The sequence below is a fragment of the Schistocerca piceifrons genome, unplaced genomic scaffold, assembly GCF_021461385.2.
Source record: "Schistocerca piceifrons isolate TAMUIC-IGC-003096 unplaced genomic scaffold, iqSchPice1.1 HiC_scaffold_943, whole genome shotgun sequence".
Taxonomy (NCBI): domain Eukaryota; kingdom Metazoa; phylum Arthropoda; class Insecta; order Orthoptera; family Acrididae; genus Schistocerca; species Schistocerca piceifrons.
Genome location: NW_025729216.1, coordinates 1,060,001 through 1,070,000, shown reverse-complemented (window position 1 = coordinate 1,070,000; position 10,000 = coordinate 1,060,001). Strand labels below are relative to the sequence as shown.

At 58.5% G+C, this 10,000-nt stretch overlaps 2 non-coding genes and 1 pseudogene across 2 annotated transcripts; all 3 read right to left on the bottom strand.

Annotated features, from left to right (window-relative positions):
* Positions 1-4,508, bottom strand: part of LOC124772616 — a 7,972-nt pseudogene extending 3,464 nt beyond the window's left edge.
* A 188-nt stretch (positions 4,509-4,696) lies between these two features.
* Positions 4,697-4,851, bottom strand: LOC124772634. Its single transcript, XR_007014103.1, has one exon. It is a non-coding gene; the product is annotated as a 5.8S ribosomal RNA (ribosomal RNA).
* Positions 4,852-5,202: 351 nt separating this feature from the next.
* LOC124772820 lies at positions 5,203-7,111 on the bottom strand. Its single transcript, XR_007014280.1, has one exon. It is a non-coding gene; the product is annotated as a small subunit ribosomal RNA (ribosomal RNA).
* Between the last annotated feature and the right edge of the window lie 2,889 nt (positions 7,112-10,000).

The window sequence follows — 10,000 nt, the reverse complement described above, 5'->3', positions numbered from 1 at the left end:
TGACGTTCGTCCACAGCACATGCGCGCATCAGGCGTGACGCGAGAAACTTGTGAAAGGTCCGCGCCAACACCGAGCAGACCGTAATGGGGCGAAAGTCAGCGGGGGATGTTGGTGCAGCCGTTTTCGGGAGAAGGGACGTCCGCGCGCGAAGCAGGCGTTCCGGAAGGGCGCGGGCCAGAAGGAAGAGATTCATCACTTTCACCAGGACTTCGTGCGGCAGGCGCCGCAACTCCGCTGGGGTAAGGCCGTCCGGCCCGGCTGCTGATCCCCTGGGCGGCAACGCGGCGGCGACCTCCTCATGTGTGACCGGCCCCCATATGCACTCGAGAGCGACAGGCTCTGAGTGCGGGAGGAGGCGGTCACGAATGAAGCCCGCGGTGGAGATGGGCTTCTTGGTGAAGAGGTCCGCCCAGAAGTCCAGCAGACCAGGGATGGCAGGTGGCGGCTGGAGCAGGGTGCCATCCAAGAGGCCGCGCACGCAACGTGCACGCGACCGTCGGAAGGCATCCTGCGTTCTCGCGTACTCCCAGCGGCGCCGCTTGCGCTTCTGCGTCGGCGGCGCGGCAGGCGGCCGCTTCGATGGTTGGCGCGGCCGCTGTGTCCTGGTGATCGATCTCTCCCCTCTGGACCCGACCGACGCAAGGGCATCCGGGAGCATGCCCAGGATGACATCGGGCGGCGTGCCCCGCCCCAGACCTATGACACGATCCAGGGCAGAGAAACGCTGGGCGGAAGCAGGTAGCCCCGCCAGATGTCCCCAGATGGCGGCGTCAGTCGGCCCCTCCGGCGGCGGCCCGGTGGTGTCGGCCGCGAAGTCCTCGGCTGCGTCAACGGGCGGCGCAGCGGCCTCGCCCGCGTCAGGCAGCGGGCTCGCTGCTCCCCGGCGGGACGCAGGCTCTTCCCCCCGACCGATCTCAAGCGCCTCCATGAATTGGCGGACAAGCTGCTTGTGGGCAGCTTGCCGCCGTCGGCACTTGATTGCCTCGAGCGTTCGGTCGGGGAACATCCTGATGAGTTCTTGATTGACGAAGAAGAACCGGGCGTCCCTCTCAAGGAACAGTTCGGCCTCCGCCTTGGCGAGCGACAGGACTTCTTCCTCCGTCCACCTCGCGCGATGCCTCTCCGTGACGATCTCCGCGTTGGCGGCCGCAAGATGTTGGCGGCGGCGATGGACCCCGAGACCGTTCTTGGTTGTAAAGCTGCGGTGGCACTCACTACAGGTATACATAGCTGCAAAAGTTACAAGATTTTCGGCACGGCCGGTTGGCCGGCTAGGTGCTGGGGGAGTTGGGGTGGCACCTTCAGCGGAAGGGCCACCACTTATTCTCTGCTTACTGCCCCCAACTAAAAAAGGGATAGTGCGAGGGGGGGCTGGTAACCCCCTCAAGCCCCTGGTGCGGTCTTCCACTCTGCGAAATCAGCGGGCCCACGAGAAGGGGAGAAGACCGCAGGAGAGGAGAGGCTAAGAGGGCTAGGCCCATGTATTGCGCATCACTCTCCCTGTAACTATAACCCAAGGAAGGCACCTCGCAGCAGCAGCACGACTACATCAAGACCGCACTTCGAGAAGCCAAGTCCGGATGCAGCCACACCGCCACTTGGCCACCTTAAGAGAGTCATAGTTACTCCAGAGTCATAGTTACTCCCGCCGTTTACCCGCGCTTGCTTGAATTTCTTCACGTTGACATTCAGAGCACTGGGCAGAAATCACATTGCGTCAACACCCGCTAGGGCCATCGCAATGCTTTGTTTTAATTAGACAGTCGGATTCCCCCAGTCCGTGCCAGTTCTGAGTTGATCGTTGAATGGCGGCCGAAGAGAATCCGCGCACCCGCGCGCCCCCGGAGGAGCACGCTAAGGCGGACGCGGCCTCGCAGCAAGGAAGATCCGTGGGAGGCCAAGGCACGGGACCGAGCTCGGATCCTGCACGCAGGTTGAAGCACCGGGGCGCGAACGCCGCGCAGGCGCGCGCATCCTGCACCGCCGGCCAGCACGAGGCCGACCAACGGCGAGAGCAGACCACGCCCGCGCTAAACGCCCGCACTTACCGGCACCCCTACGGCACTCACCTCGCCCAGGCCCGGCACGTTAGCGCTGACCCACTTCCCGACCAAGCCCGACACGCCCCGATCCTCAGAGCCAATCCTTATCCCGAAGTTACGGATCCAATTTGCCGACTTCCCTTACCTACATTATTCTATCGACTAGAGGCTCTTCACCTTGGAGACCTGCTGCGGATATGGGTACGAACCGGCGCGACACCTCCACGTGGCCCTCTCCCGGATTTTCAAGGTCCGAGGGGAAGATCGGGACACCGCCGCAACTGCGGTGCTCTTCGCGTTCCAAACCCTATCTCCCTGCTAGAGGATTCCAGGGAACTCGAACGCTCATGCAGAAAAGAAAACTCTTCCCCGATCTCCCGACGGCGTCTCCGGGTCCTTTTGGGTTACCCCGACGAGCATCTCTAAAAGAGGGGCCCGACTTGTATCGGTTCCGCTGCCGGGTTCCGGAATAGGAACCGGATTCCCTTTCGCCCAACGGGGGCCAGCACAAAGCGCATCATGCTATGACGGCCCCCATCAACATCGGATTTCTCCTAGGGCTTAGGATCGACTGACTCGTGTGCAACGGCTGTTCACACGAAACCCTTCTCCGCGTCAGCCCTCCAGGGCCTCGCTGGAGTATTTGCTACTACCACCAAGATCTGCACCGACGGCGGCTCCAGGCAGGCTCACGCCCAGACCCTTCTGCGCCCACCGCCGCGACCCTCCTACTCGTCATGGCTTCGCGGCCGGCCGCAAGGACCGGCCATGACTGCCAGACTGACGGCCGAGTATAGGCACGACGCTTCAGCGCCATCCATTTTCAGGGCTAGTTGCTTCGGCAGGTGAGTTGTTACACACTCCTTAGCGGATTCCGACTTCCATGGCCACCGTCCTGCTGTCTTAAGCAACCAACGCCTTTCATGGTTTCCCATGAGCGTCGATTCGGGCGCCTTAACTCGGCGTTTGGTTCATCCCACAGCGCCAGTTCTGCTTACCAAAAGTGGCCCACTTGGCACTCCGATCCGAGTCGTTTGCTCGCGGCTTCAGCATATCAAGCAAGCCGGAGATCTCACCCATTTAAAGTTTGAGAATAGGTTGAGGTCGTTTCGGCCCCAAGGCCTCTAATCATTCGCTTTACCGGATGAGACTCGTACGAGCACCAGCTATCCTGAGGGAAACTTCGGAGGGAACCAGCTACTAGATGGTTCGATTAGTCTTTCGCCCCTATACCCAGCTCCGACGATCGATTTGCACGTCAGAATCGCTACGGACCTCCATCAGGGTTTCCCCTGACTTCGTCCTGGCCAGGCATAGTTCACCATCTTTCGGGTCCCAACGTGTACGCTCTAGGTGCGCCTCACCTCGCAATGAGGACGAGACGCCCCGGGAGTGCGGAGGCCGCCGCCCCGTGAAGGGCGGGGAAGCCCCATCCTCCCTCGGCCCGCGCAAGGCGAGACCTTCACTTTCATTACGCCTTTAGGTTTCGTACAGCCCAATGACTCGCGCACATGTTAGACTCCTTGGTCCGTGTTTCAAGACGGGTCGTGAAATTGTCCAAAGCTGAAGCGCCGCTGACGGGAGCGATTATTCCGCCCGAGAGCATCCCGAGCCAACAGCGGCGCGGGTCCGGGGCCGGGCCAGGTAGGTCCGTCATCCGGGAAGAACCGCGCGCGCTTGCCGGGAGCCCGAGCGCCCAAAGGGGCGAATCGACTCCTCCAGATATACCGCCGGGCAGCCAGCCAGGACACCGGGGCTCTGCCCAACAGACGCGAACCGAGGCCCGCGGAAGGACAGGCTGCGCACCCGGGCCGTAGGCCGGCACCCAGCGGGTCGCGACGTCCTACTAGGGGAGAAGTGCGGCCCACCGCACACCGGAACGGCCCCACCCCGCGGCGAGTGGAAAGGCAACCGGACACGACCCCGCCGCGGATTGCTCCGCGCGGGCGGCCGGCCCCATCTGCCGAGGGCGGAGGCCAGTGGCCGGATGGGCGTGAATCTCACCCGTTCGACCTTTCGGACTTCTCACGTTTACCCCAGAACGGTTTCACGTACTTTTGAACTCTCTCTTCAAAGTTCTTTTCAACTTTCCCTCACGGTACTTGTTCGCTATCGGTCTCGTGGTCATATTTAGTCTCAGATGGAGTTTACCACCCACTTGGAGCTGCACTCTCAAGCAACCCGACTCGAAGGAGAGGTCCCGCCGACGCTCGCACCGGCCGCTACGGGCCTGGCACCCTCTACGGGCCGTGGCCTCATTCAAGTTGGACTTGGGCTCGGCGCGAGGCGTCGGGGTAGTGGACCCTCCCAAACACCACATGCCACGACAGGCGGCAGCCTGCGGGGTTCGGTGCTGGACTCTTCCCTGTTCGCTCGCCGCTACTGGGGGAATCCTTGTTAGTTTCTTTTCCTCCGCTTAGTAATATGCTTAAATTCAGCGGGTAGTCTCGCCTGCTCTGAGGTCGTTGTACGAGGTGTCGCACGCCACACCGCCAGCCGGCTGTGCACGCTACCGAGAAAGTACCGGTATGCGAACCGCCAGGCGACGGGCGCGCATCGCACGTTTGAGGAGACGCGGCCGGCCCCACAGGCGGCCGCGACACTCCCAGGTCTGCGAAGCGGGGCAAACGCCGCGCGCTTCAGTATACGTAGCCGACCCTCAGCCAGACGTGGCCCGGGAACGGAATCCATGGACCGCAATGTGCGTTCGAAACGTCGATGTTCATGTGTCCTGCAGTTCACATGTCGACGCGCAATTTGCTGCGTTCTTCATCGACCCACGAGCCGAGTGATCCACCGTCCTGGGTGATCTTTTCTCAGTTTCCGCCGCCTCTTTCGAGACGGTCGCATAGGCGGGAGTGAGGCGTGTGGCGGCCCCTGTTCCAGCGTTCTGTGTCCAACGGCCTCACGGCCGACGGGCGTCGTACGGCTCCACACCGGAGCGGACAGGCACTCGGGCGAAAGTCATTCAAAACCGGCGCCAGGCGCCAGGTGCCGCACGCCAGCCGCTCCAGCGCTTCAGCGCTCGTACCACACAACATTGCCGCTAGTTTTGAGAGGCACGCGTGGTTCCGCACGCGGCGCACGGCTACTGCGAGCCGTACAGGTAGCGTGTTGCGCGACACGACACGCACATCGAAAGACATGCAGTCTAGTCGGTAATGATCCTTCCGCAGGTTCACCTACGGAAACCTTGTTACGACTTTTACTTCCTCTAAATGATCAAGTTTGGTCATCTTTCCGGTAGCATCGGCAACGACAGAGTCAATGCCGCGTACCAGTCCGAAGACCTCACTAAATCATTCAATCGGTAGTAGCGACGGGCGGTGTGTACAAAGGGCAGGGACGTAATCAACGCGAGCTTATGACTCGCGCTTACTGGGAATTCCTCGTTCATGGGGAACAATTGCAAGCCCCAATCCCTAGCACGAAGGAGGTTCAGCGGGTTACCCCGACCTTTCGGCCTAGGAAGACACGCTGATTCCTTCAGTGTAGCGCGCGTGCGGCCCAGAACATCTAAGGGCATCACAGACCTGTTATTGCTCAATCTCGTGCGGCTAGAAGCCGCCTGTCCCTCTAAGAAGAAAAGTAATCGCTGACAGCACGAAGGATGTCACGCGACTAGTTAGCAGGCTAGAGTCTCGTTCGTTATCGGAATTAACCAGACAAATCGCTCCACCAACTAAGAACGGCCATGCACCACCACCCACCGAATCAAGAAAGAGCTATCAATCTGTCAATCCTTCCGGTGTCCGGGCCTGGTGAGGTTTCCCGTGTTGAGTCAAATTAAGCCGCAGGCTCCACTCCTGGTGGTGCCCTTCCGTCAATTCCTTTAAGTTTCAGCTTTGCAACCATACTTCCCCCGGAACCCAAAAGCTTTGGTTTCCCGGAGGCTGCCCGCCGAGTCATCGGAGGAACTGCGGCGGATCGCTGGCTGGCATCGTTTATGGTTAGAACTAGGGCGGTATCTGATCGCCTTCGAACCTCTAACTTTCGTTCTTGATTAATGAAAACATACTTGGCAAATGCTTTCGCTTCTGTTCGTCTTGCGACGATCCAAGAATTTCACCTCTAACGTCGCAATACGAATGCCCCCGCCTGTCCCTATTAATCATTACCTCGGGTTCCGAAAACCAACAAAATAGAACCGAGGTCCTATTCCATTATTCCATGCACACAGTATTCAGGCGGGCTTGCCTGCTTTAAGCACTCTAATTTGTTCAAAGTAAACGTGCCGGCCCACCGAGACACTCAATAAAGAGCACCCTGGTAGGATTTCAACGGGGTCCGCCTCGGGACGCACGAGCACGCACGGGGCGGTCGCACGCCTTCAGCTCGCCCCACCGGCAGGACGTCCCACGATACATGCCAGTTAAACACCGACGGGCGGTGAACCAACAGCGTGGGACACAAATCCAACTACGAGCTTTTTAACCGCAACAACTTTAATATACGCTATTGGAGCTGGAATTACCGCGGCTGCTGGCACCAGACTTGCCCTCCAATAGATACTCGTTAAAGGATTTAAAGTGTACTCATTCCGATTACGGGGCCTCGGATGAGTCCCGTATCGTTATTTTTCGTCACTACCTCCCCGTGCCGGGAGTGGGTAATTTGCGCGCCTGCTGCCTTCCTTGGATGTGGTAGCCGTTTCTCAGGCTCCCTCTCCGGAATCGAACCCTGATTCCCCGTTACCCGTTACAACCATGGTAGGCGCAGAACCTACCATCGACAGTTGATAAGGCAGACATTTGAAAGATGCGTCGCCGGTACGAGGACCGTGCGATCAGCCCAAAGTTATTCAGAGTCACCAAGGCAAACGGACCGGACGAGCCGACCGATTGGTTTTGATCTAATAAAAGCGTCCCTTCCATCTCTGGTCGGGACTCTGTTTGCATGTATTAGCTCTAGAATTACCACAGTTATCCAAGTAACGTGGGTACGATCTAAGGAACCATAACTGATTTAATGAGCCATTCGCGGTTTCACCTTAATGCGGCTTGTACTGAGACATGCATGGCTTAATCTTTGAGACAAGCATATGACTACTGGCAGGATCAACCAGGGAGCTGCGTCAACTAGAGCTGAGCAGCCGGCCGCCCGGGAGTGTGTCCCGGGGGCCCGCGCGAACACGCAAGCGTCCGCTCAATCATTCTGCAAACAGGAGGAGGCTGAGCTCCCCTGCACAATACACCTCGAAACCCTCTCAGGTCCCGGCGGCGCGCAGCGCCGTCCCAAGTACTTGGTCGGGTTCGAGAGAGGCGCAATCGCCCGGAGTTAGGCGAGTAGACGCTTTCGGTGCGACCACCCGTGCTCCCAACTGAGCTTGCCGCTGCCGACAGAGGCCCGGGAGCGTGCTGTCGTGGCATTGCCGGCGGGAGACAACACGCGCCACCTACGGTGACCGGCAGCTCCAACGCCAGCGCCACAGAAGGACAAAAGCCCCACTTGGGTGCCGAAGCGAACTCTCCCAGCACAGCGCACGCGCCAACACATCCGCACAGCTGCGATACAAACCACCAGCGAGAACCGCTGGGGCGACCGAGCAGCAGACGGCGTCGCGGCGCCGAGCGCCGGGCGGCGGCGCATCCTCAACGCACACAGTCCTCAATCGGACCAGCACACTGAAGATGTCCACCGCGCTTCGCACCGGGCCCGCGAGGACCTACTTTGGCCGCACGGCGCCGCGCGCAGGGTGCGCCGGCGCGCAGCTGCGACGCCTGCCGCGTCCGTCGGCCGGCGCGCCTGCCACTGGCCGCCCCCACCAGCCGGCTGTAGCGCGTGCGCCCACGCACCGCGCGGCCAGCACGCCGGGAGGCGCCCCCTCACCGGCCGGGGACGGTCCCACCCAGCCACCGCCGCGTATCGCTTCACACCCAGATGCCGTTCAGTTTCGTCGGCATGGTGGGTATCGCTGGAACAACCGGTTAGTACCTCAACCTATCGTCGCCATCACCGATTCACCCCTAGCGAGAACAACCGCACCACAACAGGTTACCATTTCTTCATTTGCGTAACTTCACCAGAAAACGCAGGCGTCCATCGCCATTTGCAACTTCAACGATTATTGCATGCCTGTGTCAGGTGTCACGCCACACTACGTCTGCCCACATACACGCAACAAAATGTGCACGCCTAGACAATACGTGGAAGGTGGCCCCCGTACGTATGCGATGTCCATTGCTCGAACGACTGTCAACCGGCCTCTGTAGCATGTCGCAGATATGGAACGCGGTGCACCATGCCATCACGGTGTGTGAGGAGAGACGACTAGGTCCGAATACATCAACAGACAGCTCATGCTGATCGCCATCCACGGCGTCCGTTCCTCCCACACGTCTCTATGGCGTACCACACTGCAATCCAGCTCTCATAGGGAGACGACACGTAGCTGCGTGCACAATATTTGCACTGTATGGTCCGCCGTTTTTGGGCGCAGTCGTTGTACGGTCACACATGTGCCACGATGTATCATTCAGTACATAAGGACGAATGTGCAGTACAGATTGTGGTTCACGCGTACGACATCAGCGGACAGTTGACACAGGCCGCACCACAACGTAGCCTGCGTACGTCGCATGCGAAGGGCATTGAACATGCAAACTTGTCACCAACCAGCTTGCGAAGGCAGGGGGCAAGGTGGGGACGTGGGGACGTGGGGAGGGGTGGGGGGGGGGGCGGCATGTACGTCCTGCTGCCATCCACATTACAGTGTACAGCAGGAGCATGTGGAAAGTCAGCAAGACTTGCAAGGTGTTTAACATGAAGCGATACACAGGGGAGCGGGCAGTGCGAGTAGCGAACTATATTGCGAGGGTTGCGGGTGGGCAACACTACACTAATTGAACGAGTCGTATAACAATTACAGAGCAGGTTTAGGCGACAACGTGGGTTACGTTAGCGGACAACGTGGGTTAGGTTAGGGGACAACATGGGTTAGGTTAGGGGACAACATGGGTTAGGTTAAGGCACAACATGGGTTAGGTTAAGGCACAACATGGGTTAGGTTAGGGGACAACATGGGTTAGGTTAGGGGACAACATGGGTTAGGTTAGGGGACAACATGGGTTAGGTTAGGGGACAACATGGGTTAGGTTAGGGGACAACATGGGTTAGGTTAGGGGACAACATGGGTTAGGTTAGGGGACAACATGGGTTAGGTTAGGGGACAACATGGGTTAGGTTAGGGGACAACATGGGTTAGGTTAGGGGACAACATGGGTTAGGTTAGGGGACAACATGGGTTAGGTTAGGGGACAACATGGGTTAGGTTAGGGGACAACATGGGTTAGGTTAGGGTACAACATGGGTTAGGTTAAGGTACAACATGGGTTAGGTTAAGGTACAACATGGGTTAGGTTAAGGTACAACATGGGTTAGGTTAAGGCACAACATGGGTTAGGTTAAGGCACAACATGGGTTAGGTTAAGGCACAACATGGGTTAGGTTAAGGCACAACATGGGTTAGGTTAAGGCACAACATGGGTTAGGTTAAGGCACAACATGGGTTAGGTTAAGGCACAACATGGGTTAGGTTAAGGCACAACATGGGTTAGGTTAAGGTACAACATAGGTTAGGTTAGGTTACACGTTGTTGTAAGGAAAGGTGTAGGGGGGGGGGGGGGCGGGGGCGGCACGTTCGTTGATAGTGATTATAGTAAGTGAATGCTTGTGACATGATGAGATTTGTCACGTCAGGATGCACCTTTGGCTTATTAGAGGCGGCGCTCCAATTCTATGCTTGTGTCAGACCTGTGTCTTTGACTCAGGTCATTGTTTGTGGGCTGTGACAGGAGGTACTATTGTGATGTTGGGTGCACCGTTGTATAGGACATGTGTGGGTATTGGTGCCTTATCTGCGCAATGGTGGATGTCGAAAGGGGGGGATATTCTATTTTCCGCATGGACCTCCTGGTCTGGTTGTGATAGTGTGGATTGTGTAATGTGGCGGAGAGGA